General features: G+C 41.0%; 1 long non-coding RNA gene across 1 annotated transcript in view; it reads left to right on the forward strand.

Annotated features, from left to right (window-relative positions):
- LOC309625416 overlaps window positions 1-20,335 on the forward strand; it is a 54,819-nt gene that overhangs the window by 5,095 nt on the left and 29,389 nt on the right. The window lies entirely within an intron of this gene.

Genomic DNA, 20,335 nt, shown 5'->3' on the forward strand with positions numbered 1-20,335 from the left:
TTGGAAAGCACCCCAGGTGGTACTAATGTGCAGCTATAGGGGGCTAGAAATACTGGGCTAGAGAAAAAAAATGTGTTTGTGTATTTGTTTTTAGTGATCTGCAATCCTTCACAGCGATCCCCATCCCTAATTCACTTAAAAGTTGAACAATATGGGCCTTTTTCAGCTGATCAAAATGTATTTGAGAAAATGGGAACAAATGGCAGTACTCTGAATGCTTACAGGAGTTAATGAGACAAAAAAATTTAGATCTGGGTTGTCCTTGTAGCCTTGATACTCCAAGTGTGGTTTGAAGATGGGCACCATCAACCTGACATGGGAGCTGGTTAGAGGCAGAATGTCAGGCCCGCCCCGGGATCTGCACACGGTAACAAAATCCATACATTAAAGTGTGAGAAGCACTGCCTTGGAGATCATCTTTGCCAGCTTCCTCATTTTACAAATAGGGGAAAAGGAAACAGGGTACGAATGAGTTGATGGAACTCCCACCCAGAGACTAGACTCCTATACTGGGAGCCGAGAGACCATGTTGACTGACTCCTGGACTTGTGACTTTTCCACTACGTTATGCTGATACGCCATAAAAAAATTATTGTGGGTGTCTTTCCCTGAGTGGATCCAGATTCTTATCTTTCCTCTATATCAAGGATGTTTTCAGGATGGGGCTTTTAATGGTCAGCTTATGTTTGAAAAGGGAGAAAGACTCCTATGATAAAATGTATACATGAAAAGTAGAATTGATCTGTAAAATCTAATCTTACCTTGGCCTTAAAGAAAACCATAGTAGAACTACTGTAAAATCTTTTTTTCTTAAGAAAGGGGAAAATGCTTTAAGCATTAAGTCATGAAATGGAATTATTTTCTTTAAACTTTGGTGGATAAAATAAATCTTAAATAACAAAGGTTGGGTGTCACTCCAATAAAAGTTTCCACTTCAGCTCTGCTTAAAGTTATTTGTTGGTATAAATTTTTACCGGGGTACAAATTTTTGATGTGAGGAGATATGATTGTTTATGTCTCTCCATAACTGAAATGACTTCGCTCTGCAGCGCTCAATTCTGCCAATGATGGGAAGACTTAATACTATCAAATCAGGGTCAATTGATCAAGCAGTCTCTTTGGATTAAATGCTGAGGCAAGAGTCTGAGTGTGCCCCCTCACGTGAAGGATGAGGATGGGGCAAGGGTGCTTCTGTAACATCTGGCACTGGGACAGGGTACAGGCACCACATGTCACCCCTTGTCGAGCTGAAGGGCATCACCTGGTCTGGTCCCATCAACATACCTGGCATCTGTTGCCCTCGTCTGCAGCTTTGCCTGCTGCCCTCAGGGCCATGTTACCTGCACCTGCTTTGTCTCAACTGTCCTTTCTGCTCCGGGAATCTCCCAAACTTACCTGTAGTTTCCCCAGTTCTCCCTACCCTGTTCCTGGCTGGGCCCAGAGAGGCAGAGTGCAAGGCACTGGCATTTCTCAGAGACCTACTGCGGCTGAGCCTGGAGTCTCAGAGTCTAGGAATCTCTCTTGCCTTCCTGGATGTGGAATGCCTCTCATTTTGGTGGAAACTGCTCTTACATAATTACACATTTTTTCTGCTCCATGGTTCATGGCATAAATTCCATGCTCTAATTTGGCCAGGTTGTGGCTCTTAATATTTAAAAGGAATGTGTGTGTGTGTGTGTGTGTGTGTGTGTGTAAGATTTTAAAAACTCCTTTTTCCCTCAGTGCCAGTCTTGTAGCTAAGTGGTGTCTCCCCGGGTGATCAAAATCCAGGTGCTGAAAAAGGTCTTCCTCTTTCCAGCCATGTCACCCCCACCCTCAGAGCAGTGCACAAAGAAAGCTCTCAGTATAGGCGGTGGGAACGGAGGGAAGAACAAGGGCAAAAACCTGGACAATACATTTTTAAACCAAAACATGATCCTGCCAGACTCCTGTAGACCAAACCATATTTTAAGTCCAGTAGGCTATCTTTCAATTTCTTAGGCTTCTATTTATCAGAGGCAGAGAATTCACTTGTATAAACATTTTCCAAGTACTCTGTGCAAGACACTTCATAAGGTCCTACACAGGATGCATATATAGTCCCTGTCCTCAGGTGTATATTAGGTACCTCTTGCTGCTGTAACAGACCACAACAAATTCAGAAGCTTAAAGCAACACAATTGTATCATCTTAACAGTTCTGGAGGTCAGAAGTTCAAACCTGGTTTCACTGGGCTAAAATCAAGGTGTTGGTAAGCCTGTGTCCTTTCTGGAGAGTCTAAGGGAGGACCCATTTTCTTGCCTTTTGCAGACTCTAGAGGCTGCCTGCATTCCCTGGCTCATGGTCCCTTCCTCCATATTCAAAGCCAGCAGTGTCGTGCCTTTCTTCTCTGACCTCTGCTTCCATCTTTATGTCTTCGCTCTCTGACCCTCCTGCCTCCGTCTTAATCGGTATCTTGTGATTGAGCACATCAGGTTGCCCCAGATAATCCAGGATAATCTCCCCATCTCATGATCCTTCATTTAGTCACATCTGCAAAGGCCCTTTTAGGATGTAAGGTAGCATATTCACAGGTCCAGGGATTAGGATGTGGACACCTTTGGCGGGGGTTGGGGGGCATTATTCACCACAAGGGTGCCAGGAGGAGAGGACAAGCCTGAGACACAAATGGCTGAGAAATTTCCTGAGATACAAGTTGTTGTTTTTCCTCCTGTATTTTATTCTTTATCTTCCTTCATTTAAGTAGGGAGGCAGGTTCTGACCCTGCCTTAGAGGGGGCAGAAAGCAGAAGTGGCTGGCTGGCGGGACACTTCCCTTTCTGACTTTTGATTTTTAAAAGTCTAAGTGCATTGAGGGAGCTGTGCTGGGAGACCCAGGGAGAGGAGGGAGGGCAGCAGGAGACAGCGAGGGAGGGGTTTCCCCAGCCTTGGGGGTGGGTGGGATTAGGAGTGGAGTGAGGAGCTCTTGCTCCCTGGAAGTGGTGAGACCTCAGAGAAACGACTGCATAGCTCTTGGCCTTGCCAGGATTCTAGTGCCCTCAGGCATGGCCCAGAAGCAGCATAGCTGAGAACCAGGCAGCTGTCCTGGTAACTAAGGTCCAGAGGAACCTCCCTGGGGTCCTGGTCCTGCAGAGGGCCCAAGAATGACTGAGATTGGCAGGAGGCTTGGAATTAAAATAAATTGGTTTGAAGAAAATAAGGAAATTCAATATTTCTTGCCCAACTGTCTGAACCATAAATATAAAATGAGATAAGATCACTGTTTAAAAGACATATAAACAAGAAAGTTAAGTTTCTTCATTCCTCCCAGCTCCCTTTATGCCTAGAGTGATATGCAGTCAAATAATAGGGGATTATTCTACAGCTCACTTAGTGCAATGGGGAGGCAAGAGCAGGATGCAGAGGGTCAAGAAAGACTTTATGGAAGAATTGACATCTCAGCTGATTGGGAGATGTCAGGCCTTAGTGACTGAAAAAACAGTGACAGAAAAAGGGAAGATGGGAGGAAGAATGTCACCCCAGGGGTTGAAATTCAGCAGGTGCTTTGGAAGCCAAGCTGAGCGCCCTGGGCTTGGGATCCACACCCCTATTTCCCTGGAGCAAGGGGAGGGCATTTTTCATGTTGGTCCCCCCTTTCCTCATCCACCCTTCCACCCCCCAATTCCATGGAATTCCTTACTAACATTTCCATAGGTCTCTGGGAGACCTTCTGGACATCCCAGGATGGGATGTGCCCAAGGCCATGGACAGTGTGTGTCTGGTGCTCAGACAAGTTGCACTTGAATCTTGACTCACCTGTGTAGAGGTGTGACCTGAAGCTGTGAGACTCGATGGGAGAGAAAGTAGAGATGCAAGAGAGGAAAGCGGTGAAGAGAACCATGGGTTTGATTGTAGGTCGGTGGAGTTTAAAATGCCTCTCCCCAATAGTCTGTTTTTAGTCAAGTGTTGATTTAGTTTTCCTGGCCAGTCTTCACATCATGACTTCGTAGGCCTGAACTATAATATTCCCAGCAGCAGAGAAATCCCTTCGGATTACGTTGTTTCTATTTGTTCCAACAGGGGATTCCAAGAACTCATATTTCTCCCAGAAGCAAAAGTGCCTCTTACTCCCAGCCTCTTACTTACACAGGCCTGACTTTCACATGTGCCCTAGTGACCGTGGTGGAAGATGGGGCAGGGGGGCTTCCTCCTGGCTGTGGGCAGGGAAGGAAACACCTGTGGAGATGGTGGAAGGAAGAGAGAGCAGGAGAAGTGAGGCCAAGACCCCTGCCTGCTGGCTGTGCAGGGGAGGAGCTCACGTAGCTGTGGCTCTGGAGAAGCTGGTCCCTGGGGGGCTGGGCAGAGCACCTCTGCTTTTCCTGCAAGGATTATGAAAAATCATCTATCGTATTAATAATTATTCTTCTTCATTTTTTTTCTCAATTTCACTTCTGACTCTGTCTCCCTTCACCCGTACTGGCAGATAAAAAGCATAACATCAGGTCCTCTTGGGTTTCTCGTCTCCTCACATCTTCTTGAATCCAATATCTATGGTTTGAGTGCTTCAAAAGGGCACTGGAGGTGGGAAGGAACACGTGGCCCTGGTCTATCTGGCACCTGTGGAGAGAGATGCCCACAGCTCCTGCTGCTTGGCCCATGCTTGGAGCACGGGAATTTTGAGAGGCTGCTTCATTTTCTTCCATCATTTCACCCATGTGTGGCCTGTTGGTTGGGTTTAACCAGACACAGATACTGCAGTGGACTGAATGTTTATGCTGCCCCCCTCCCAATTCATATGTCGAAATCCTAACCCACAAGGTGATGATATTTGGAGGTGGGACATTTGGGGGGTGCTTAGGTCATGAGGGTAGAACCCTCAGGAGTGGGATTAGTGCCTCTATAAAAGAGACCCCAGGGAGCTCCCTCATCCCTTCCACCATGTGAGGGCACAGTGAAAAGATGGTTATGAACAAGGAAGCAGGCCCTCACCAGACACTGAATCTTCTGGTGCCTAGATCTTAGACTTCCCAGCTTCTAGAACTGTGAGACATAAATTTCTGTTGTTCTGTTTCTGTCGGTTGCCCTAGTCTATGGTATTTTTGTTATAGCAGCATAGAAGGACTAAGATGGGTATACAGTTAGTTTGACCTACGCAATTGAGCTGATTAAAAATTAAGAGTTTGTAACTTTGGATTTGAAAAATCAGAAGGCAACACTGGGCCCCTACTCATGCTGAGCAGCTGTCAGCAGACCCTGGGTCAGAGCTGCCCTTCTAGGTGAGCCTTTTCAATCCAGGATGCCATAGCCCACCACTCCTCACTGGTTTTTTACAACCATTTGTGCTTCCCTCACTGATGTCACTTATCTAGCCCCTGTAGGCATCTGAGTTGTAACTCCTGGCCTAGACACAGACATTTCTTTTCTGGAATCTTACCATTTTTACCCCGGTCTCCTGCCCTACACACCAGCTACTGAGGACAGCATGCAGGTTATTTCTTCTCTCCTACTCTCTCCCTCAGCTGCTCCATCAGGCGGCAACTTTTCCTGTGTTTGTGAGACTCTGCCTTCCCCTTGCTGCTCAATAAGACGTTTTGTTTATGCACATACAAATTCCCTTCCCCTAAGGGTTTGTGCTTTTGGAACACAACAGCCAGAAAGACTGGAAAAGCTATTTTTATTTTTTGTTATATTCCTTGAGGAAATGCACAGAAACTGCTCGAATAAAGGGGAGGGAATAAGGGGGAAAACTCCACTGTAAATTAATCTATAAAAATATCACGTAGCCATGATTACTTATTTAACAAAATAAGGCATGCTCACTGTGACAGTTCAAACATTACAGTGGTGATCTATCAGGAAAAGGAAGTTCCCAGGTATTCCAACCATCCAGAGATGACTACTATTCACATATTCTTTCAGAATTGCTATTTATGATTTTCTTCAGAAATGGGCTTGCACTATTATATTGTTCTATAGCTTGATTTTTTTCACCTTTCCCTGTCAGTCCACTCTGATTTATCTCATTGTTTTTATTGGTAGCAAGTATCCCTGTACCTGATTGAACCATTGTTTATTTCTCAAATCCCATAGTGATGGGCCTTTTGGTTGTTTTAGATTTTTATTATAACAGAAGCAGTGAACATTCTTCTACATAATTCTCTGTACAACTCATGTAAGTATGTCCTGGAAGAGGATCTGCTGGGGCAAGAAGCATGGAAATTTAAAATTTTGGTAGATACTGCTGACGAATCCCTCAAACTCTACAGTGTCAGTAACATTGAATTAGAATTTCTATTTTTTCCACACCCTTGCCAACATTAAGCTTTATCAAATAAAACTGATTTGAATCATTCCTTACATATTAAAAATATGAATAAAATATACTTTTCTGCCTTAGAAGAAGATAGTAAGTACATTGGCAACAATGGAAACTTTCTTTAATGAGCAAGCATTTTGATGTGTTCCACTAAGGAGATGCTTAATAAAAAATTATCAGCAAGAAGAAACAGAGATGGAGAAGCCTACAGAGACCAAGTCCAGGTGAGGGTGTGGCAGATGAGGCCAGCCTCAGAACAGGTGATGGGGACCAAGGAGGTGTGCGATTTGAGGGGAGAGAAGGGGAGAGTTCATAGAGCTCATCACAATTTGTGATCATTCTATTAATATTCACCTCTTTATTCAACCATAAGCTCTAACATAATGCCTCTACTGGCCAATACAGGGCCCCACATATCATAAATGTTAATAGATGCTTGATGAATGAAATAGAGAAGGAAGAGAAAGAGAGAGGAGGTAGGGAAGGGGAGGAAAAGGGAGAGGTATGGAGGGGAGGGAAGAGCAGAGGGGAGGGGAGGAGAGAAGAGAAGAGAAGAGGGAAGAAAAAAAAGAGAGAAAGAGATACAGAGAGAGAGAGAGAGAGAGGTGGGATGTAGGACCAAGCCAGCTCGACGGTGTACCTAGCATTCAATGGAATCCCACTGGCTATCTGTGCCCTGGGGAGATGAAGGAATCTGGGGTACACTGAAGATCTGGGCAGTAGGGATCAGTAGGTGTCCTAGCTTCTTTATGTGAACAGTCTTCAAGATCATTGTCTATGTTGCTAGGCATTATGGACTTAATTATCAGACATGGGGTAGAAGTACTACCTTATTTGTAAACTCTAGAAGTTATCAGTAAGGATGCTCTTTATATAGTGTCCAGTTGGCCTGGCACTGGTTTAAGGAGGAAAGCTGTCTAAGATGGAACTAGGCCTGGGACAAAAGTTAAAGTTCAATAATTAAAAAAATATATTTGAAAAATTAAACATATACAGTAGAAAGTATTGATATATTCTAGCTTTCTATTAACTATTTTTTTAGTCAGAATGACCCTGTAACTAAATATAGGATAAATATTTATGAGTAAAATTTATAAATAAAGGATGGTCACATCCTCTAAATACAGAATACCAAAAAATACCTGCAATCTCTGATGGAAAAAGCCACTTAAGCTTTTGTTGACTTGATCATGAATCAGTTAAAATTTTTAAGTTATGGGTTTCAAAGTACTGGAATCAGATGTAGGAGGTACAAAGGAATGTTAAAAATGGTTTATTTAGTTACAGTTTGAAATATAATTGGAAGACAAAATTTAAATACAAGAAACTTGAATAACTTTACTAGATTAGAATATGAGAACTTATCATCATTTAGAAAAGAAAAATCCTTGATGAGGTTTTCAAAGACATTGGGAAGATGGGGCAATCATTGGCATGTACAGAATTCTGGGTGAGTTCTGGAATGATTCTGGCCTGGGAAATGAGAAATTATATTTGTCTGCTACTGCTCCCACTGCAAGCCCAAGTAGTAAGACAGAAGGTAGACCATATTATTACCCAGTTACAATTGAAAATTGTTTGATTTGCTTGGGCTTATGCATATGGCGGACATTTGGAAATTCTGGACTTGCCGCCTGCAGAACATTTTAACTAAAAGCAGTAAAATGAACACAGATTTTGGACTTTTAGCTAGATCATTTTTCTGTACACATGGCCATTTCTGCTTCATACTGAGAGATTTAGCTGGAAACCTTAGGAAGTTTGCATGAGAGAAAAGTTGACTCCAAAAGAAACTCGGAGAACATGAATCTGTGTTCAAAGTTCAGCCAAAGTAAAGAAGTAGTTCCATATCAGCATGAGTTGCCAATAATAATGTTATAAAAAATGTTTTCCGGAAGCCAACAGTTTTTTTTTTTTGGCCTGCATGACATAACACAAACCTTACTTTGTAAACAGAAGTTCTGGATACAGTTTAAAACAATAGATCTCCATTGCGTGACAAATACAAATAGAAAGTTAAAGATTGAGAACTTATTCATTCAAAGGTCACTAAGAAGGTTTCCCACAATAATGGGATTTGAGTAAACAAGTATTCACTGAATACCTTTTATGTGGTCAGCGTTATGAAGGTATGGTGGAGGATGGGAAGGGGGACTAACAAAACACCATACCTGGTCCCTGACTTTGAGGAGCCTTCACTGAAAGGGAGGAAAAAGCATGAAACTGCTAAGTAACCATATAAAGCAGTGTGAGGTTATGTATTTATGTGAGTAGTGAAATACTGTAAGTGTGATGGGTGGTCACGGAAAGTGAATGTAATGGAGACCAGAGGGGGTTTTCCTGGACTAGACAGGGTGTGCAGAGGGAAACCCAACAGGAAGGGCATTCCAGGAGGGGACTAACAGGAAGCAAGAACGGCATGTAAGGGAGGGAGGAGGGGACTAGTCTGGCAGAATGATCGGGTCATAGTGACCAGGTCACTTTCTAGCAGATGGAAGTCCTGGCTTCCCTGCCCACACCTGCTTACTGTATCCATCCGTTTTGCTTTACACCCAACTCCACCTCTTCGCGCTGCCCGAAACATTTGCCTCTTCTGAACACTGTGTTCCTCTCTCCCTGCCCAGACTTTTAAAATACTAAGTCAGGAGTTAGACTTCTTGGGTTGAATCCATAGCCTCAGCCAGTACCAGTGTCATTTCTCAGCACTGGCCCTGTCTGAGCTCCCCCACCCTTGGGAAATGCTTCTACAGATGGTGATCGTTAAGAGTAGAGGGGTGAGGAGGTTGGTTTTGTTTATGCACAAAGAGGAGACACTGAACAGAGACAGGCTAAGATGAAAATACCTTCTGAAAATAGTTTAAGTAATTGATTCTACAGATAGAGGAGATGAGACTTGGAATTAGGGAACCATGTCCATGAATGTGGAATTTAAGGAAAGGGGAAGAGAAAGAGGAGTCAAAGAACAGCAATCAAAGTGAAAGGAGACAAACCAGAGAAGATGCACTTATGGAAGCCGTGAGAAGAACAGTTTCAAGTTGAAGCGATTTTTATTTGTGAGCCAAATGAGTATCCCATTCCCACATCAGAATGTGGGACTCCTTTGCCTATGGTTTACCAAACATTTCTCACAAACCCTAACATTTGGTGACCCTGTCAATACTTTCAGAGGTTCTCGTGGTTTTACTCATTACTGGTAAATGCTCCTGCACACTCACCACTCTTCAAAACTAAAGAGTTGACCCTTAAACTCAGACGGCCCCAGTTCATGGAGTGCCCACCACCACCATTCTTTCCATTCTTTCTGCCACTAGTCTGTTTTCTCCTTTCCTAAAGCAGAAAGGCCAATATATAGTCGTGATGATTTTAAAATTATAGCCATGTATTTTAAACTCTTTGCATTTTTAAATGATGTAGTTCTTGTATGTAATTTCCATTTTCTTTCCTATCTCAACTTCTGCATTTCCAATTGAAGCTCATGTGTGGGGGACTGCTGTGTAGCTGCTGATTTATTATGGTCCCCTGAGCAAGTCCCTTCACCCTCTGTCCCAAGCTTCTCATTCAGGAAATTACCAATTAATTTTTAGTAAAATATCTCAGAATGATACTATAAAACAAACCTATTCCAAGGACTTCTAAATTTATTCAAGATTCTCCATCTTCCTCTTTGATGCCATCATGTTTTTGCTTTCCTAGCTCTCCTTGCTGCTCCCTAAATGTAGCCGCACCTCGGGATTCATGCAGTGACTCTCTGCTCTTTTCTCTCGTGGTATTAATCTACCCTAAGAGCTTTATATATCTCCTCTATACTGATGTCTTCAAATCTGTATCTCTGCTCTTCTCACCTAAACTTTAGTTCTACAGCTTTCGTTGTCCCCTGTTAGGTGTGCCACCGTCAGTCCAAGTTGAGCAAGGCCAGGTTCAACACGGCACCATCTGCCGGTCACTGGGACTCTCGTCTGACCTTTCGCTTTCCCCTGCCCTCGTACAAGTTCAGTTGACGAGCCCTAAAGGTTTTGTCTGCTTCTAACAGGGAGTATCCTATTCTGCCCTCTAAAACAGTCCCTATTAAACTATAATTCCCGTTTGGTTTTATGCTTTTTGAGGATAAAGATTATATCTTGTTCACCTTTAAATCCCTATAGTTCTATATGTTTGAAAATAGACATGCAACAAATATTTGCTTGAATTTAGTAGTTGAGTTTCAAAGAGAGTGTTCCATGCTCAAATATATTTATAAAGCCCTGAGTTGAAGTTAATTAGGATTCCTTATTAAATTGCTAGTGGTTATTATTATTAATTCCTAAAAGAGGCATTATATTGTAGTATGCAAGTGGGTCCAAACTTTATTGATCTTAGGAACCATTTTACACAGCACCAATTGCATCTCTCTGAACAAAGTTCCCCAGAACAAAGTTTGTCAAATGTGCTAGGATAACTGATTAACTATTCACATACAAAATTACAAAATACAAAAATAAAACCCACATGGATTAAAATGTTATATATAAAATATATATACATATACATATATACATACATATAAAACAACTAAAGAACTTTAAGAAAATGTAGGTGAATATTTCTCAGCCTTGTGGTGGGGAGGACTTTTCTAAGTATAACATGCATAGCAAGAACCATAAATATTGACATATGTGACTATATATATTTAAAAATTTTAAATGTTCCTATGCACTTAAAAAACTGTGAAATTAATTCCAACACCAGAAGATAGAAAGTTGTGAATAAAACATTTGCAATGTATGTGACAGATAAAGAATGGATATCCTTATTATATAAAAAACTCTTAAAAATTAAGAAAAAGATGAACATCTCCAAAAGAAAAATGGGGAAAAGACATACACAAGCAATTCACAAAAGAAGAAATACCTATAGATGGCCAAAAAGCACATGAAAAGATGCTCAATATCACTAACTTTAGAGGAATGCAAATCAAGACTACAATGAAGTATCACCTCATACCAATCAGAATGGCCATCATCAAAAAATCTACAAACAATAAATGCTGGAGAGGGTTTGGAGAAAAGGGAACCCTCCTACACTGTTGGTGGGAATGTAAATTGGTACAACCATTATGGAGAACAGTATGGAGTTTACTTAAAAATCTAAATATAGAACTAACATATGACCCGGTAATCCCACTCCTGGGCATGTATCTAGAGAAAACCATAATTCAAAAAGATACATGCACCCCAGTGTTCATTGCAGCACTATTTACAATAGCCAAGACATGGAAGCAACCTCAGTGTCCATCAACAGATGAATGGATAAAGAAGATGTGGTACATATATACAATGGAATATTACTCAACCATAAAAAAGAATGAAATAACGCCATTTGTGGCAGCACAGATGGACATAGAGATTATCATACTAAGTGAAGTAAGTCAGACAGAGAAAGACAAATATCAGATGATATCACTTACATGTAGAATCTAATAAAAATAATACAGATGAACTTATTTACAAAACAGAAACAGACTCACAGATCTCGAAATCAAACTTATGGTTACCAAAGAGGAAATGTGGGGGGAAGGGACAAATTAGGAGACTGGGATTAACATATACCACTACTATATATAAAATAGATAACTAATAAGGACCTACTGTATAGCATAGGGAACCCTACTCAATATTCTGTAATAACCTATATGGGAAAAGAATCTCTGAAAGAATATATATATATATGTATGTATATATATGTATAACATATACATGTATTATATGTTGTTATATATGTATATATACATATATGTATATATGTAGTTATATATATATATATATATTATATGTAGTTATATATTTAGGTATAACTAATTCACTTTACTGTGCACCTGAAACTAACACAACATTGTAAGTCCACTCCAATAAAAATTTTAAAAAAAGAAAAGAAACAAAAAACAAAAAAATAAAAAATGAAACAAAAAAAAAGAAGAAATACCAATGGTCAACAATGTTTGGGAAAAAATTCAACCCAGCTATGTATATAGTTAAATCCAAATTAATATAAAAGATTTGATGAGAATGTGGGGGAAAAACAGACATTCTGTTATACTGATGGTGGAGGAGCAAATTTGTGTAGTTATTTGAAGAGAAATTTGGCAGTATTTATCAAAAGCTTTTACCCAAAAACTCTACTATGGATTTGTGTTAATAAATTATTAAAATAAGTATTCAAAATGAATGTATAAGGGTATTCATCATAATATTGTTTATAATAGTAAAAAAATTGGAAAAAGCCTAATTGTCCAATTCCAAATGGAATTTTATACATCAACATTTAACAGGAGTTGCTCTGGATTAGGGTTAGAGGTAATCTGATTTTTTTCCTTGCACTTTTTTTGTGTGTGTGTTTCCACACTTTCTAGTTTCAACAATGTATTACTTTTGGTGTTTTTTTTTTTAGAAATAAGTGACTTACTGTTATTTTTAAAAGTGGGTAATATAATGTAATACTCAAGTTTCTGAATGAGGGAATAGAGTTTATTAACCCGAATATCTGACAACATCGCTGTTTTCATATATTAGTTCCCCTTTTAATTTTCATTCCTATTCTTCCCCTTCTCCTAATAAAACACACACAGAGAAAAAAAATGTCTTCTAGATGTGGTTTTCTAATTCCCCTACTACAAATCCTCCTTTTCCCTAAATAATCCAGCCCTCCAATCTGCCTCTGTGTGAACTTCCTCTCTTTGAATGTCAAGTTTCTTGGCTCCCTTTCCTCCAACTCCAGCTCCACTCCTGAATAGAGTCGGGAAGGAAGCCTCAAAGCAGTCCAGATGCTGCCTACGGGGTCAAGGCCTTCTCTCTCCGAGAAACCAGGAGATTTTTAGTCTAACTCATGTGACAAGTGCCCGTTCAAATTAGAGTGACAAATCTCACTTAACTGGTAGCACCGTTTGCATACAAATCTGTCCTCAGCCTAAGGATCTGCCCCTGGGTGTTGAGTAAGGATGAAAGATGTGTTTTCAATTTGCCACAAGGTAACTGCTTCTCTGAAATCAGGTTAATCATCACAAAAGACTTGGTGGAACATTCTTTGGCTTCCGTCACAAGCACATTTTCTCTTTCACTCTCTGACCTCCCCAGACTCTGCTCTGACTCCTGTCACTACCAGATTCCTAATTGTGTTTCCCAAGGTTCTGACCTCAGCCCTTCCCAAACACTTTCTACCCTGGCTGTCACATCTTCAGCACTCACCTGCCAGCCAATGCCAACCGAAGCTTTGTCTCCAGTCCAGTGGCTTTCCTGGTCCCAATTCCACGTGCCCAACCCACTGATGTAAAGCTACTCCAGGCTGTCCCCCTGGTGCCTCAGACTCAATACATTAGGTCTGAAATCAACAAACCATGTCTTCCCCAAACCCCCAGACCTTCCTGTTTCTGAAGCAAAACTGCCTTTTTCCTTTTCACTAATCCCAAAACCCCAGTCACTTTTGGCTAATTCCTCTTTTCCTTCCTCTCTGAAACTCTCCCTACCTCCCATCCTCCAGTCCTGTCAAATACTTCTTCATACCCTCTCTTCCATCCATCTTTTTTCCTCTAGTGCTACCATCTTCTCCCAAGCTCAGCTCCATCACTTATGCACAGAGGGTGTGGTGACCTCTTGAGTCTTCCCTGTCACCCCACCTCTAATGATTCCCCAACTCACCACCAAGCAAATCTGCTTTGATCCTGTAATTTCTCCACTCAAGCCCAGAGAGGGATCCTATCAAGTCCAGTCCTACAAGCCTGGCATTCAAGACCTTCTATCATCTTGCCCCAACCTACCTTTCAACCCCTATATCTTACGACTTCATAATACAAATTTAGCATCTAGTTCACCAGATATTTTGACCATTCTCCTATCCCACCTTGTCCTTCTCATCTCCATACTTCGGCAAAACTTCTTCTCTCATATTTCTTTTCCTCTATGTAAGTACCACATCCTCCTTAAATTATGATTGCTAGGTTCCTATAGTGGACTTTGTTTCAAATGACATTTAACCCATTCTCTACTGCATTACTGTTTATGTTCATATCTAGTCTCCTCCACAGGATTAAAGGCTTTGTCTTGTACATCTATATATACCCCACATCTCCTGGCGCATATTAAGTACTAACTATTAAGTAGTTGTTTAATGAGGAAATGAATGAACACTTAGATCAAGTTGGCAATTTATTTTTCAGCCTTTCTGTCTCTTAGTAGGAATCACTTCGGGATGGCCAATTGGCTATATCATCAAAGTCAGCCTATTTTGGCAAAGATGCTCACCTACAGCTACCATTTTGCAGTGTGACTTTTGTCTCTAATAAAACAAAATACAAATTGTTGTGATATTTTAGTGGAGAAGACACCAGAAAAAAATTTGCCATATCGGCAGGAGTAGAGCCAAATCTTCTGCCTGTGGCGGTTATGTTTGTTGTCTGTGTGGCAAACCCTTCCACCTTCTTTCTGGTAACGGACCCTGCATACTTTCTCTGGCCCCATTGCCCACCAGCAAGAAGAATGGGAACGTGGCAGGTAAGATCCAGCCTTAGGAGTCTATTTGTACTTGGGCACTGAGCCCAAATCACACCAATTAGATACTTCACAGAGACTTTCTTTTGGAACTAGAAGGGAAGTGTTTTTAAGGGTATTACCTCAGAACTACCATCGACCACATCTCCAGTTAGAAAACAATAGCCTTCTTATTGCCAAAACCCATTATTTGGCAATCCAAGTAATATTCACACAGGTATCTTGAGTTTTATATATCCTAAATGGAGCTCTTTATCGCTCTAATGTATTTTTCTCCCAGTCTTTCACATCAAAAGAAATGGCACCAGGATCCACCTGATTACTCTAGCAGAGGAGCTTTGATTTCCCCTTTCTTTCCTCTCCCATAGCTAATCTCTCAACAAATTCTATTCATTTTCAGTCCAAATCTGGCCCTTTCCTTATCTTCTCTGTCACAGAACAAACTCTCTGCTGGCCCACTGGCAGTTGTTTGTCCAGCCTCATTTCATACCAGTCCTCTTCCTGTTCAGTAGGCTCCGACCACACTGGCTTCCTTTCTGCTCCTCTGATGACCCTTTCTAACGACTTCACACTTTCACATTTGTTGTTCTTTCTACCTAGAACATTCTTTCCATGGCTCTGTAATAGCTAATCATTCTCAGGTCTCAGTTCAAATGTCACTTCTTTAAGAGGTCTCACCTGGCAGCCTATAAAGCCTTCTCCCTCTTCCAGCTTCTCCTCACTTCTTCATCCTGTTCATTTCTTTATGGCACTTATGACAATGAATAATTATCTTGTTTAATTTGTTTACCTTTGCAGCCTTTTACTGGAATGTAAGCTCCCCAAGTGTAGACTCTTTTCTGGTCTTCTGTTCTATGTTTGGCAGGTTCAAGGCACTTAATTAATGTTTATGGAATTATTATAACAAATTAATTCTCTGCAATATTTCCACTCTTGCTTTCTTGAAATTTCTCCTCTTTCAATATCTGAGACATAGAATTCTGTCTGTTCCCTGCCTTGTTTTTCTTACCCTTCCATCTTCTAGGAGTAAATGTTCTCTAAGATTCCACCTTTGATCTTCTTCTCTTTGGTCTACATTCTAGGAAATAAATTCCATGAAGGCAAGACTTCCGTTACCATTATCTTCCTAAGACCTCAGACAGTGTTTGGTATAGAATAAGGGCTCAATAAAAATTAATTGAATGAATGAAAGATTTCTTTCCCATGGTTCTGGCATGGCTTCAATTCTTCATGCGTGGGACACAGCCATTTCTCTATCCAGCCCTGACTGATCTTCTGATCATCTGTCCTACACTTTCAATTCCTACCTGGTGTTTGCCCCTGAACTTCTTGTGAACATGTCCATGTTGGTATTGTATTCATCACTTTCCCTTTAAGCCCTCTTCCTCCTCAGTTCCTTTCTGAGTTCCATTATCATTTCTGATGCTGACACCATCATTTTTCTAATCATCCAGGGTGAAAATCTTAGAGTCATTTTTACTTCTTTTCTCACTTATTCCCCACAGTTATTTGTTACCAACTTTTGTTAATCTCACTTCCCATCAGTCCCCTTTCCCCTAGTCCCTCTGTCCCTCTCTAATTCAGTTCTCTACCTCTTGGCTGGAGTTCTTGGCCTCCATAGTTTCCAACCTCCTTAATATTCTTTCTCACTCAAGCTGATCCACTTTCAATCCTCACTGCAGACCACTTCCAGACTTCTTTATCGAAAGCACCCTCCTGCTTGAAAACATCAATTGTTCTCTGGAATGAATACAATCAAATCTAGGCTGGAAATGTAAAGTTCTTCATTATCCATCTCAAACTTCCATTCTGACTGCATCTTCTCCTACCTCCTTTCAAGCTTTATCCTCCCTAGCAGTCCTGCATTACTCAACATTCCTGTGTCCATCTTGTGCTTTTCTTCTCTGATACCTGTACTCATACTATTCACTCTGTCTCCAATTGCTATAGTTGTTTTAATTTCCTATGACACTTAATTCTGCTTTGTATGATACCTATTTGATTGGATCCTATTTATCCCATTAAAACATAAACTCCTTGAGTACAGGAACTATGTCTAATTCATGTTTTTACCCTCCATAGGTCCAATAGTGTCTAGCACTTATCTATTGAATGCTGAGAGGGCACTGTAAGAGAGTATTTAAGGGTATGGAGGACTTGGATCCAAATTCCAGCGAGTCTGAGCACGTAATAAACCTTACTAAGACTCTGTTTCCTGAAAAATTGGAAGAATGTTGCCTATTTCATATGGTTGTTGTGAGAATTAAATGGAATAGTGCATATAGAGCAGCTGGTGCCTAATAAGTGCTATTGTAAAATGAAAGAGACCAACTTTGTCCTTTTCCTTGATCACGAGGAAGTATAAAATCTAAAGAATCCACTAAGCATGAAAAGCTGCCTTCCTTTCCCCTACTATATGCGTACCCATTCAATGCCTTGCGTTTATGAGGAGCCCAATGAGCTTGATACGCCTTACAGATGGACTAGGCCAACCAGCGGGCCCTGGAGGCTGCCTTGCCATCACTGCTTCTAAGCAGCCCTGCCACTTTTGCTTCATGGGACTAAGTACCTGATATCATTCAGAGTTTTCTGATTTCCAGACTTTGCTCCGGTTGTAGTTCCCCTACTGACTCTGCTATCACGTTTGGCCAGTCCATGTTGTTGGCGAGTTCCTGCGTCAATTCCTCTCTACTATTACTTCATTTTCTAGCCAAGAACCTAGGCCTTTCCTTGCCTGTAGTGCAGGCAGCTCTGGTCCAAAGAATTCAGAAGACTGAACTCCAAGCCAGGTACACAGGATTAGGAGATCATCTGAGGATCAAAGTTGAGGGTGAGAGTTCAGATGCTATAACAAGTGGCTGTCAAGCCCACTTCTTCAGAAAGGGTTATTTTCCTTTAAAGGAGCGATTGGTGGTCCAACTCCTTGAGACATGTATAGAAGGCTAAGAGAAAAGCAGAAGATTGAATCCCACAGTGTCTCAAGATACAGAGAGGTCAAGAAGAATAAGGATCAAGAGGAGGCCATTTGGCTTGGACACTAGGAGGTTAGTAGACTCTGGGTGAGAAATTTTAGTGGCATAGTAAAGGCAGAGTTGTCTTCTATGTCAGCTGGTCAACAAGTATTTATTGAACACCAGAGCCTGTGCTAGGCATGGAGGCATAGTATAGAAGAAAACAGACATGGTACCAGACACTCTACGAAGAGGTATAGGAAATGGCAGTTACAGCCATTTCTTTGAGGAATTAAGGCAAACCCACGGGAAAAGTTCAATATAAATTACGTAATTCTACATAATGGATCATTTCCACTCTCATAACAGGTTATAGTATATTCATAGAATTTCAGAGTGGGCTTCCCTGGTGGCGCAGTGGTTGAGAGTCTGCTTGCCAATGCAGGGGACACGGGTACAAGCCCTGGTCTGGGAGGATCCCACATGCCGTGGAGCAACTAGGCCCGTGAGCCACAACTACTGAGCCTGCGCGTCTGGAGCCTGTGCTCCGCAACAAGAGAGGCCGTGACAGTGAGAGGCCCGCACATCGCAATGAAGAGTGGCCCCCGCTCGCTGCAACTAGAGAAAGCCCTCGCACAGAAACGAAGACCCAACACAGCCAAAAATAAATAAATAAAATTAAATTAAAAAAAAAAATTCAGAGTTTAAAAGAAGCTTAATGACTTTCAAGTCTCTCTTTTAATATGAGGAAACTAAAGCCATAGAAACAAATCTGGCCAATGTCACATAGCTACCCCCCTTTCCATTGTGCAGATTTCACTTGTTATAATAACAGTTTTAGGTCGTTATTGTAAAAATCTAATGAGAAGTTTCATGTATTTCTTATGAAAATTATAACTTAAACACAGAATGACATTAACCATCTTCATGATTTTCATGGATAGCACCTTAGCAAGTATAATATGATCCAGTAACCCCACTTTTGGGTATATATCCAAAGAAATTAAAATCAGGATCTTGAAGAGATATCTGCACTCCCATGTTCATTGCAGCATTATTCACAATAGCCAAGATGTGGAATCAACTTAAATGTCTATCAACAGAGGCACAGAGAAAGAAAATGTGGTATATACATACAGTGGAATATTATTCAGCCTTTAAAAAGAAGGAAATCCTGCCATTTGTGACACTATGGATGGACCTAGAGGATATTATGCAACTGAAATAAGCCAGACACCGAAGGACAAATACTACATGATGCCACTTACATGAGGAATCTAAAATAGTCAAATCCATAGGAGCTGAGAGTGGAATGGTGGTTACCAGGGGCTGGGGGAGGGGATAATGGGGAGGTATTAGTCAAAGGGTACTAAGTTTCAGTTATGCAAGATGAATAAGTCCTAGAGATCTACTACACAGTGTAGTGCCTAAAGGTAATAATACTGTCTTGTATTCTTAAAAATTTGCTAAGAGGGTAGACCTTATGTTAAGCATTCTTATCATACACATGCAAATTAAAAAAAATAATGATAATGATAAAGAAGGTGGGAGAAAACTTTTGGAGGTGATAGATATGTTTATGGCATAGATTGTGGTGATGGTTTCATGGATGTATACTTATTTCCAAACTCATCACATTGTACACATTAAGTATGTGTAGCGGTTTCTATGTCAATCATACCTCAATTAAATGGTTAAAAAAAAATCAGTCCTAACTCCCACCTTCCCTAGCAACTGAAAAAGGAGACGATGATGGGGATGTCATAAAACAACTTCACTAGCCTATGTATTGTTCTGCTCCAGTAAAATGAAAATCCTAATCCGTTGACACTTTTTAAATGTTCTGAGATCCTTGGTTGGGTGGAGCAGTAGATACCTGTAAAGTGGTCACTTTCTGGCTTGGTGTTCTTTGATACGCTGAGAACTAGATGCCATGTTTGGCCACAGAGTAAATTAACTTTCTATTAGTTGTGTGACTTTACTGAACAGCAATTCATTTGTGGCTTGCCTTGTAGTTTCCAGGTTTCTCATACCCTTAAAAAATGCTGAGTAATCTACTGTGGGAACAAACTTAATTCAATTTAGCTCCACTTTGGAGAAAAGGTCATAAGGACAGCGTGTGTCTGGTCTATTATTACACAGTTGCTCCTGTCCATAATGGATGTTTATGATTCACTGCTTATTGAGGAACCACTTCTATGGAAAATTGCCAAATATCTTCCAAAAATCCAAACAAAATGTCTTGGCTCCCTGATTTTGGGATTAGATCTGAATGTCTCATTTTCAAGTTGCTCAGGGCCACACATCAAGCCGTTGAGAGAAAAGACCAAGGAGATTTAGGAAGCTAAGCCTAGGCCTGGGGGTGTGGAGCACCAACCTCAGAACCCAGGTCCTGCTAAAGTTCTCAGAGGAGAAAGCTTTCCTAAGGCTAGGCTGGGAGGAGGGGTGATGCAGAGGCTGTAAGTGTTCTTGTGGAATGTTTTCAAGGCACGGCAGACAGAGAGGATCTATCTATATCTTCCCACGCCGGGCTTAAGGGGCCACTGGCCAACCTCATTCTTAGAGCACCGGTCCCAAATGATGTTCCATGGAAAT

Source organism: Balaenoptera borealis (genome assembly GCF_965194805.1).
Source record: "Balaenoptera borealis genome assembly, chromosome: 3".
NCBI lineage: Eukaryota > Metazoa > Chordata > Mammalia > Artiodactyla > Balaenopteridae > Balaenoptera > Balaenoptera borealis.